This window comes from Pelodiscus sinensis, chromosome 5 (assembly GCF_052426305.1).
Source record: "Pelodiscus sinensis isolate ZL-2025 chromosome 5, ASM5242630v1, whole genome shotgun sequence".
In the NCBI taxonomy this organism is placed as follows: Eukaryota; Metazoa; Chordata; order Testudines; family Trionychidae; genus Pelodiscus; species Pelodiscus sinensis.
In genome coordinates this window covers 700,629-712,224 of record NC_143056.1, presented here as the reverse complement: position 1 = coordinate 712,224, position 11,596 = coordinate 700,629, and positions in this window count along the sequence as shown.

Below are 11,596 nucleotides of genomic sequence, written 5' to 3'. Positions count from 1 at the left end.
CTAGCCCAATATCCTGTCTACTGACAGTGGCCAGCACCAGGTGCCCCAGAGAGGGTGGACTGAAGACAATGATCAAGTGATTTGTCTCCTGCCATCCCTCTCCAGCCTCTGACAGACAGAGGCCAAGGACACCATTTTATCTCTGGGCTAATAGCCGTTTATGGACCTAACCTCCATGAAATTATCTAGCTTCTCTTTAAACTCTGCTATAGTCCTAGCCTTCACAGCCTCCTCTGGTAAGGAGTTCCACAGGTTGACAACACGCTGTGTGAAGAAGAACTTTCGCTTATTAGTTTTAAACCTGCTACCCATTAATTTCATTTGGTGTCCTCTAGTTCTTCTATTATGGGAACTAATAAAAAACTTTTCTTTTTCATGATAGCGGTTTTCAAATATCTAAAAGGGTGTCACAAGGAGGAAGGAGAAAATTTGTTCCTCTTGGTTTCTGAGGACAGGACAAGGAGTAATGGGCTTAAAGTGCAGCAGGGGAGGTTTAGATTGGACATTAGGAAAAAATTCCTAACTGTCAGGGTGGTCAAATATTGGAATAAATTGCCAAGGGAGGTGGTGGAATCTCCCTCTCTGGAGATATTTAAGAACAGGTTGGATAGACATCTGTCAGGGATGGTGTAGACGGAGCTTGGTCCTGCCTTGAGGGCAGGGGGCTGGACTCGATGACCTCTTGAAGTCCCTTCCAGTCCTATTATTCTACGATTCTATGATTTATCGGCCCTCTCCACACCACTCATGATTTAATAGACCTCTGTCATATCCCCCATCAGTCGCCTCTTTTCTAAACTGAAAAGTCCCAGTCTCTTTAACCTCTCCTCAAATGAGACCCGTTCCAAACCCCTGATCATTTTAGTTGCCCTTTTCTGAACCCTTTCCAAGGCCAAAATATCTTTTTTGAGGTGAGGAGACCACATATACACACAGTATTCAAGATGTGGGCGTACCATAGTTTTATACAGGTGCAGTAAGATATTCTGGGTCTTATTTTCTATCCCTTTCTTAATAATTCCTAGCATCCTATTTGCCTTTTTGACCACCGCTGCACTCTGTGTGGAAGTTTTCAGAGAACTGTCCACGATAACTCCAAGATCTCTTTCCTGATTTGTCGTAGCCAAATTAGCCCCCATCATACTGTACGTATAGTTGGGGTAATTTCTCCCGATGTGCATTACTTTACACTTATCCACATGAAATTTCATTTGCCATTTTGTTGCCCAATCACTCAGTTTGGTGAGATCTTCTTGGCGTCCCTCACACTCTGCTTCTGTCTTGACTATCCTAAACAGTTTGGTATCATCTGCAAACTTTACCACCTCACTGCTTACCCCTTTCTCCAGATCATTTATGAATAAGTTGAAAAGGATTGGTCCCAGGACTGACCCTTGGGGGACACCACTAGTTACCCCTCTCCAATCTGAAAATTTACCATTTATTCCTACCCTTTGTTTCCTGTCTTTTAACCAGTTTGCAATCCAAGAAAGGACCTTCCCTCTTATCTCATAGCCATGTAATTTACACAAGAGCCTTTGGTTCCACGAGGTGTACCGGTAGTTCGGAATAGGAATCCTAGTCCGAACTACCTAGTTTGAGCCCCGTGTAGCCGCGCTGCATGGGGTTCGAACCAGCGGGGTTTTAAAAATGGCGGCTCCCCGCTTATGCAAATGAAGCCTGGGAAATTCAAATCCCGGGCTTCGTTTGCAAGTGCGGTATGCCTACATTACCCTCCTAGTTCGAACTAGGAGGGTAGTGTAGACATACCCTAACAGATTAGGAAGACAGAATTTCCCTTTACAGAAACCATGTTGACTTTTGTCTAATAAATTATGTTCTTCTACATGCTTCACAATTTTATTCTTTACTATTGTTTCTACTAATTTGCCCAGTACTGAAGTTAGACTTACCGGTCTGTAATTGCCAAGATCGCCTCTACAGCCTTTTTTAAATATTGGTGTCATGTTGGCTACCTTCCAGTCCTTAGGTACCGAAGCCGATTTAAAGGATAGGTTAAAAACCACAGATAATAGCTCAGCAATTTCCCATTTGAGTTCTTTTATAACCCTTGGATAAATGGCATCCGGTCCCGGAGATTAGTTAACATTAAGTTTTTCTATTTGTTCCAAAACCTCCTCTAATGACACTTTAATCCGGGACAGTTCCTCAGATTCATCACCCACAAAGGACGGTGCAGATTCAGGAATCTCCCCAACGGGGACACTTTTGGGAGAGGGTGAGCCTATACAGGAAGGATGGGCTCCAGCTAAACCAGGGTGGAACCAGACTGCTGGCACTAAATATTAAAAAGGCCGTAGAGCAGTTTTTAAACTAAGATATTGGGGAAAGCCGATTGGTGCGGAGATGCACGTAAATCGGAGGGAGACTTCTCTTAGAGGAGAATCCATTGATAGAGACTCTCTAAGCTGTAGTCAGAAAGAGAGCAGGGGAGAGGGCAAACCATGGGCCAGAGCAGACAAACAACCGCATACAAAGGAATCCAATGCATCCGGGAAGGGCAGACAAAGAAGCAGTGGCAAATTTTTAAAGTGCTTGTACACAAATGCTAGGAGTCTGACTAAGAAGATGGGTGAACTAGAGTACCTCGTATTAAATGAGGAGATTGACATAATAGGCATCACTGAAACCTGGTGGAATGAGGAAAATCTGTGGGACACAATCATACCAGGATATAAACTATATAGGAAGGATAGAGCAGGCCGGGTGGGTGGCGGAGTGGCACTGTATGTGAAAGATAATGTAGAATCAAATGAAATAAAAATAGTAAGTGAATCAACATGTTCAATAAAATCGCTATGGATAGTAATTCCATGCTTCAATAATAAGAAATTAGCAGTAGGGATATATTACCGACCACCTGACCAGGACAGCGATACTGACATTGAAATGCTGAGGGAGATTAGAGAGGCTACCAAAATAAAGAACTCTATAATAATGGGGGATTTTAATTACCCCCATATTGACTGGATACGTGTCACCTCAGGAAGAGAAGCAGAGATAAAATTTCTCAATGGCTTAAATGACTGCTTCTTGGAACAGCTGGTGCAGGAACCCACAAGGGGAGAGGCAATTCTCGATTTAGTCCTGAGTGGAGCGCAGGATCAGGTCCAGGATATAACCGTTACAGGACCGCTTGGGAATAGTGACCATAATATAATAACATTCAACATTCCTGTGGTGGGAAGAACACCTCAGCAGTCCAGCACCCTGGCATTTAATTTCAGAAAGGGGAATTACACAAAAATGAGGAGCTTAGTTAAACAGAAATTAAAAGGCACAGTGTCTAGAGCCAAATCCCTGAAAGCTGCATGGAAACTTTTTAAAGACACCATAATAGAGGCCCAACTTAAATATATACCCCAAATTAAAAAACATAGCAAGAGACCTAAAAAAGAGTCACCGTGGCTTAACCACCATGTAAAAGAAGCAGTGAGGGACAAAAAGGTATCTTTTAAGAAGTGGAAGTCCAATCCTAGTGAGGTAAATAGAAAGGAACATAAACACTGTCAAATCAAGTGTAAACATGTAATAAGAAAAGCAAAACAAGATTTTGAGGCACAGCTAGCCAAACACTCAAAAAGAAATAACAAAATGTTTTTAAGTACATTGGAAGCAGGAAGCCTGCTAAAAAACCTGTGAGTCCCCTAGATGATCGAGCTATAAAAGGAGCAATCAAGGACGATAAAGCCATTGCGGAGAAACTAAATGATTTCTTTGGTTCAGTCTTCACGGCTGAGGACATTGGAGAGATTCCTGAATCTGCACTGTCCTTTGTGGGTGATGAATCTGAGGAACTGTCCCGGATTGAAGTGTCATTAGAGGAGGTTTTGGAACAAATAGAAAAACTTACTGTTAACAAATCTCCGGGATCATTGTCTCCGGGATACTGGGCTAGATGGACCTTTGGTCTGACCCAGTATGGCCATTCTTATGTTTTTATGTTCTTAACGTCCTCAGCCATGAAGACTGAAGCAAAGAAATCATTTAGTTTCTCCGACACACAGACCCCCTGTTACCTTCCAAGATACAAGAACCGGATCACAGCCTTAAAAGAGGTAGTTTTATTAACATAACAAAAGGACACATTCAGTAAAGCACTCTTGGTTGCTATGTGTTATAGAGCAACTGAGAAAAACAGATGAAAGCCCAGGGAATTACCTCAGCTTTAGTTACAATGTATGGGGAGGAGGGAGACATGGACTTAGCACATAGGCTATGTCTAGACTGCAAGCCTCTTTGGAAAGACTACAACCAGTACTTTCGAAAAAGCAAGCCGCTTTTTCAAAAGAGAGCACCTAGGCAGTCTGGACTCTCTTTTGAAAAAGCACAGTTTATATTACATAGCGCCTTTTTTTAAAAGAACTCTTTTGAAAAAAGGCGTTCTTCCTCGTAAAATGAGGTTTTCTGAGGTCGAAAAAACTGCCACGTTCTTTCAATTTACTTTCGAAAGAACACAGCAGCAGTCTAGACGCAGGGGAAGTTTTTTTGAAAAAAGGCCCCTTTTTTCAAAAAAACCCTGTAGTCTAGACACACCCATAGGAGTTTAACCAACAACAAAACAAAGAAAAATAAAACGATCGTGTCTAACTAAAAACATTCCCTATCTACTCACATATCTGTGCTCCCAAGGTCCAGTCAAATTCCTTTTCTAGGTATCCCTGCCTGATCCAATTCATCTTTTCCCCCCAGCTACTGGTTTAAAACTCCCCAAAAGAAAGAAAGCGGCAGATTCACTTTCAATTTAAATCTCAACCCTTTCTTCCCATTGGCTCACCTGGCTCCCTGCCAATACTTTCGAGCTTCCTGGGTTTAAGCCTTTAGTCCTTGAATGCTGGGATATTCAGAAACGGAAAGTGTTCCTCCCATCCTACCCAGGGGCAAAGCTGCAGTGCCAGTGAGATCAATGCAGTAACACCCCGGGTTTGCAGGGAATCCCACAAGGCTCCTTGATTCTCTTTAAAGCTTCTTGTCCAGGAGACTGGCCTGTTCAGAGGAGCCTCACCTTAACTCATCCCTCCAGCAGGAGAGAATGACCAATGTCGCCTGATAGGCAGGTGGCGGGTCTAGTGCCGGGCTGTCTGGGATGTGATAGGCCAGAGCTCCATGGAGAGACAGGAAAGGATTCCATTGGGATTGGGGACGATTTTTCCCTACAGGTGCGTGCTCACAGCACCACATCTACTAGGGCTTTGCCCAGCACAGCCCATCCAGCGTGGCCACAATACAAATCATCAGAATAAATAACAATGGCTTTTTGGTATCTATCAGTCAGCATTATCTCATTGCTGCCGTGGAGATCTCATCTGGCTGTGTCCATCTGCTGCACCTGTCTTAGAGTTAATTCATAAGTTCCTTGTGCAGGACTTGCTGTTTTCCTGTGCTCGTGTAACCCATGCACTTAATAGGGAGCTAGCTCTTTAAGAGACCCTGGGGGGGGGGGGGAGGTAGGAGTGAGTTGAGTGATACTGTTACGGGGCAGATTCGGCCTCCACCCAGCAGCTTCTGGAGTTGGGTCCAGTAGTTTGGGATCAGACTTCCTGAGCAAACAGGCAGGGCAGATGCTTTTCTAAGGCCTGTGTGAGCTGGAGGAAGCTGAGCCAGGAGCAGAGAACTGGCCGCGGCTCCTCACTCTGCAGCAGGTAGCGAGGTGTTACCTCTAGCAGGGATCAGGGCAATGCTACGTAGAGCTTGGGGAACCTGGGAGGGGAAATAACGTCCCTGTCAATTGTCTGCTTTCAATGTTGTTTTGATTTTGGTCAGACTGTTCCAGTCACTTTCTCAGTCCCTGTGACTCTTCCGCTCCTCTGTCGACGTAGCGCTGGGGATGAGTCATTTCTCTTTGGTTAGTCTCAGTTGCTGGTTTTTGTATTTTCTTGTAATAGGGTTTCTTTAAGTCTGTTCACTTGTGAGCTAACTGACTAGTAATCAGTGAGCGGGCTGCCTAGCAGTGACCATAGCAGAGAAAGAGTCTGCCTGGACTCCAACTGAGGATCCCTACAGGCAGTGGACACAGACTTCAGACTCAGCACATGGCACAGAGTTGATATCAGAGGCGCAAACTGAGACTTTGGAGAACTAAATCTAAGCTCTTGGGACCTCTCTGGCTTTTCCTGCTGTGTTTGTGGACTGAACTGTTCCCATTTCACTTGTACTTTTCTCTTTACTTATGTTTATGGTAATTATAGACACTCTTTGCAGGGTATAGCTAGCTGGGTTCCGTTGTAAGAATTCGATTATTTGTTTCTTCATACATTTTTACCAAGTTATTTAATTCAATTCATTACTTTTGTTTCTTTTGGAACTTGACTGTAGGGAGGCTGGCAATAGGCAATCCTGGCTGAAATTCTTACAGACTGAACTCTGGCTCTCCAGTACTGCGGGGCGAGTGGGGGGTTCTTTCAGACACTGGAGAAGGGCAGTGAAGTCCAGCCCACCCCACCCAAGGTTACACTTGGACCGTGTCTAGCACAATGGGCCCTGGCCTAGAGCCGGGCCTCCCTGCCCCAGGACAGTGCAAATAGAACATACTAGTATGGACATTGCTAAACACATTGTTCTGCCTGTTCTGGGGGGCTGGTGAAGTCTTTCACTATCCAGTGGCCTGAGGAGTCTGAGAACAAGAAGGCTGCCTTCCCTAGCTGTGGAATTGTAGCTAGTTACACCGTACGATACATGGAACATAGCAGGGAGGTTGTTCTCGTGTTAATCACCGAAAGATAAACTTAGGCTGAAATTCTGTGTCACTGTTGAGCTCAGGTCGGTGCGGAGACACGTCTTTTGCAATCGCCTTGGCGGTGGAGGCTGGGCTTTGGGAAATGCCATCTTCAGGTTTCACAGTGCAGAGAACTAAAAGCTGGAGTCTGGGGATATTCATTCTGCTGCATCTGGATGAGTTTTGAATTCTGTCAGGCACTGAGGGAGCACACACTGTGAGCCCACGTAAGGACTGACGCTGATTTTAATCAAACAATTTTGTCTTTGTAACTCAGTCTTATGCCGTTAGAAAACCTGTTCCATGGAGCATGGGAAAATGATGTTGTTTCATTAACATTTTGCTCAATTAATTATTTTTTCTCAGAGGAGGCCTGAACTTTATTAAATTATCTGAAAAAAAGACAGGAACATGTCTCAGTATGGATATTTCTTGACTTTGAATCAAAACCTTAGCCTCCATTTTAATCACAGTTGTCATTTGTATTGATCTTTGCAAACGTTGGCTAATCAATATGCTTTGCGGTGGTTGCAGCTTGCCCGGAGAAGGACAGAACAAGAAGGGGCATGTCATGCTTCTGACTTGGGAATGTTTTCCAAGCATAAAATAGGACATGAAAAAAGTGATGAAAAAAAAAGAAAAGGGGAAACTTGTTAGTTTGCCTGGAGGTATGAAATTCTGTTGACGTCTCTTAGTCACGCCGGCACTGTGAGATTCAGGCTCACCTCTCAGGGCAGCCTGGCTTTTCCGTTTGACAAATAGAGTTTTGCCAGGACTATTTAACCCTTTCTTCTGCTAAACACCATTATTTTTCAGCAAGCACAGGCCATAACTGTGTCATTCAGGCACGTCTTTCAAACCCAAGTAGAGGGTGAAACAATTGCTGTGAAACACTGCATGGCAACAACACGCTGCCAGTGCCAGGTGTTACCGATGTCAAACCTCCCGCTAGCCCAGCCCAAGGAGGCCCTCAGAGCAGTGGTGGGGAGCCAGCTGGGGCCTTGTGGTCCGAGAGAGATGGGCTGAACTTTCCCATTTCCCATTGCTCCACCACGTGGAACATACTCACGGCACCTGTTGCTCCCAGGGCGATGCAGCTGTTTGCGCTGGAGACAGGCGCGCAGGGAGAGGAGACCACCGGACATGGAGACCTGCAGTGAGAGGCTGGAATATCCAGCCTTAGTGGTGTGAATAATGATGGCAGCCAGAACTAGTGCCCACTAGGGCGTCTGGGTTCAGATAGTTCCCAGCGAGGCTAGGGGGTGCAAATTGAGCCCACATGCACCAGTGAGGCCCATTGCACCACGGGAGGGTGATCCCACTTTCACGTCTCCTACCCTGGTGCACAGCAGTGGCAGTTCCTCCTGGAGCTCTGCAGGCGCTGTGGTAGTGGCCGCGCAGCGGGAATGCCCTAGACCACCACATACTCTAAGGCTTCGTCTAAACTGCCAGTTTTGCCGGCAGTGAGTATGCAAATGAGGCACAGATTAGAATATCACCATGCCTCATTTGCATAATTTATGAACGCCATTTTTGCACAAAGGGTTTTTTCAGAAAGAAAGTAGTGTGGACAGGGTTTTTTGGGGCAACCCCCCCATTTTCCACAAGATCCTTATGCCTCTGCAGGAGAGACATAAGGCTCTTGTGCAAAACAGGGGTTTTGCACCAAAAAAAACCTACTTTTTTTCCTGCAAAAACCACATGCATAAATTATGCAAATGAGGTGATGTGATATGCTAATCTGTGTCTCATTTGAATATCCACTGCTGGCAAAACTGGCAGTGTAGACGAAGCCAAACAGCCTGGTACTGCCCTCCCCACAATCAGGCGCCTCCTTCTGGAGCACTCCTGGCTGTCCCAGCCTCATGGCAGATGGAGCTGGCTTCACTAGCAGATATTCTGCTGTAGGGCCTGGAACCTAGCCTGGGGATCTGGGGGGCATAGCTGGCAGCTGCTCGTGAAAGCTCATGCAACACACAGGCTGTCCGGAGAGAAGCTCACTGCAGTGCAGCACAAGCCGGGGAAAGACAAGACTCTTCTCTGCTTTGCTCTGGGCTTTATCACTTGCTCAGCTGGGATGGACAAATACTTACTCCGCTCTCAGCATCTCAGTGAGCCATTTCTGAAAGCAAAACAGCCCAGGAATAAAGAGCCGAGAGTTTGTCTCCCACCATGGACTATTGTGAGTCCAGTGGTCACAGTCCAGGTCCCAAGGCTCACAGCTACGTCGTGATGCTCTGCAGTGTCATCCTATGTCAGAAGGAACCATTCGTCACGTCTGGCTGCCTGCATCTCCATGGGAAACGGGACTGTGTAATCTTCCCTGTCACCCTGCACACCTGATCTTCTTAATTAACCACTTGTAGTGTGGCCCAGACATCTGCTGGAAGTAAATAGTATCTTCCTTAAGTGGTGTACTCATTAAATGGAAGTGATTAGCATTAGCATGTAATACCCCTGAAATCACTCCATGACATAATTATGCTCAAATTCATTACTGAGCATATTAGAACCATAATTAAGTTCCAAGACTGCTGCGAATTACAGCCAAAAATTAACTTGTTTTGAACTATCGCTTTAGTAATCACCGATACAAAGACTTTATCATCAGTCGTATCAGTCTGGATATGTTGTATGATGCTTTGGACCGTCATAGTCACATGTCTACTCTGCTTTCCTTGGGAAATATTTAATATTCAATGTATTTGATACCTGATTTGCCTTTTATTTTCTTTCTGCTGTTGGCTCATGAGTCAAGAGAACCCAACTGCTTCTGAACAAGGAGTTCATTGGATTCATTATTTCCCCCAAATGTCTCCAAACCAAGCTATAGGATCTTGGTAGGTGAAGTTAACACAATGAAAAAGAGAAATAAGTGGTAATTGAAAAGACAATTAACCACTGGAACAACTTTCCTAGGGATGTGGTAGAGTCTGCCTCACTAGGAGAGTTTGAAGTTTGGCGATAAAGGTAATAGTGTTCAAGTAACATATTTACACATCTGTTACACATTGGAGCGGGTTCCACACAACATTTTAATTACAAATTAGAATGACACAAAATTAACAGGGCACGCCAGAATCGGATGAAAAACAAGAATTGTAAATGGGGCTCCTCATCATTTGGGTGTGTTTCTAGCAGGGTCCCGGGGGCGGGGATCTGGACAATTTAATGTCTTTATCAGCAACCTGGCAGAAAACCGTAAGACGATCAAGCTTGAGATGACGTAAGGAGAGAGGCAGAGCTAACCCGGGCTGCCGACGGGGTGAGAGGAGGGGACCGCTGCCCTGGGGCCCAAGGCTCCTGGACACTGCCATTGCTACTGCAGCAGCAGCTGGAGTCCCAGACCCTTTTAAATCACTATTGGAGCCCCTCCCAGTAAGCTCTGGGAGCCCCGGAGGGCTGGCTGCAGTAACACAAGGCTGCTAAGGGTAATAGTTTAACATAGAGAGTGGACAGCAACTCACAGGCAGGTAGGCTAGTGTATTAGATCAAAGCGCTGGCGTTTACTTCTCAAGGACAATGCACAGAAACCGGGAAGGTGAGCATCACAGAAGCATTTGAAGAGAATTGTCCGCTCTGCTCTCCTCTGATAATGTAGATGACAGAAAGACGTTCAGTGTTGACACCTTGGTTAACAGGCCATTATCGCTGTCGTGCACACGCCTCTAATTGTCTAGGAGAACAGGCGAGAGCTTGTACACTGGCCTTGGCTCAGATACGGCGAATTATCTGGATCCTTTTCTGACATTGTGTTTCCAGAGAGCAGCCCCACAAGAAGAGGCAGAGTTCAGTGTCAGCAGACAGTTTGTGCATCATCTGGAGGAGATAACCCAGGACCCTGGCCATTGGCAACATTAACATGGAAAGCAGGAAATGCTCATCTCCCTTCCCGGGGCTGCCGTCTGAACATGTGAGAATCTTTGTGAAAACTGTTGTCTGTTCTAAGTTATCCCTGGAAATGAGCAATCACGGATACGTCTCCTGTAACCGTCAGATGCTTTCCTCTCCCAGCAGTTTTCAGGGGCTCATGGAAGGTGGGTTCCCGTGTGAAGCTCTTCCAGGAGGAAAGCAAAGCAAGGGAAAAAGCAGCACATAATAAAAGGTTTTGAGCAGGTGAACAGAGACACCCTGACTGTTTCACTGCCAGGCGCCAGGCCTGCCCAACATGACCCAGCTGTGACGGACCGGGCCGGTCTGGGCACAGCTGAGGGAATCCGCTCAGGGCGAAGTGCTCAACTTCGGGGCTCCTTACAGCCCCCAGACTGGTGACCTCTCCAAACAGGCCACAAACCAGTCCCACAGAGCGCTTCAGCTGCCTGCCTGAAGCCTCACGAGCAAAACCCCTCCGGCACCCCAGCAATATCCGTGCCCCAGATGGCCCCGGACCTCATGCACAGGTGGGGGTCTTAAAACCCCTTCCCACCTACCCTGAACAAGTTCTGTCCGGTTCCAAGAAACCAGCCACAGATCCCTGGTCAATTTACCCTCTGGATCTGACCCACAAATCACACTGAGCTAGTCCCTCAGAATCTATGATCTAAAGGTTTATTACTACCATAAAGAAAAGCATGAGAGTAAGGTTGTTAAAGGATAGTACATTACATGCATCGAATCTCCCAGTTCTCGATGCAGGCTCTAGCAGAGATGTTACAGCTGCTGGCTTAAAAGTCCATGTTGTGCATCCTAGGATCAGGATGGGTCCACAGTTCTTTCCGACTCTTCGATCCCTGCACTGCTGCCTCTGGGATGAAGTGCTGAGCTGAGTACCAAGATAGAGTCCGCTACATGGCCTCTTTATCCATCCTTCCTTCCTGGTCTCTTCTTGACTGCAGCAGGTCACCTGGCCAGTGGCCTATC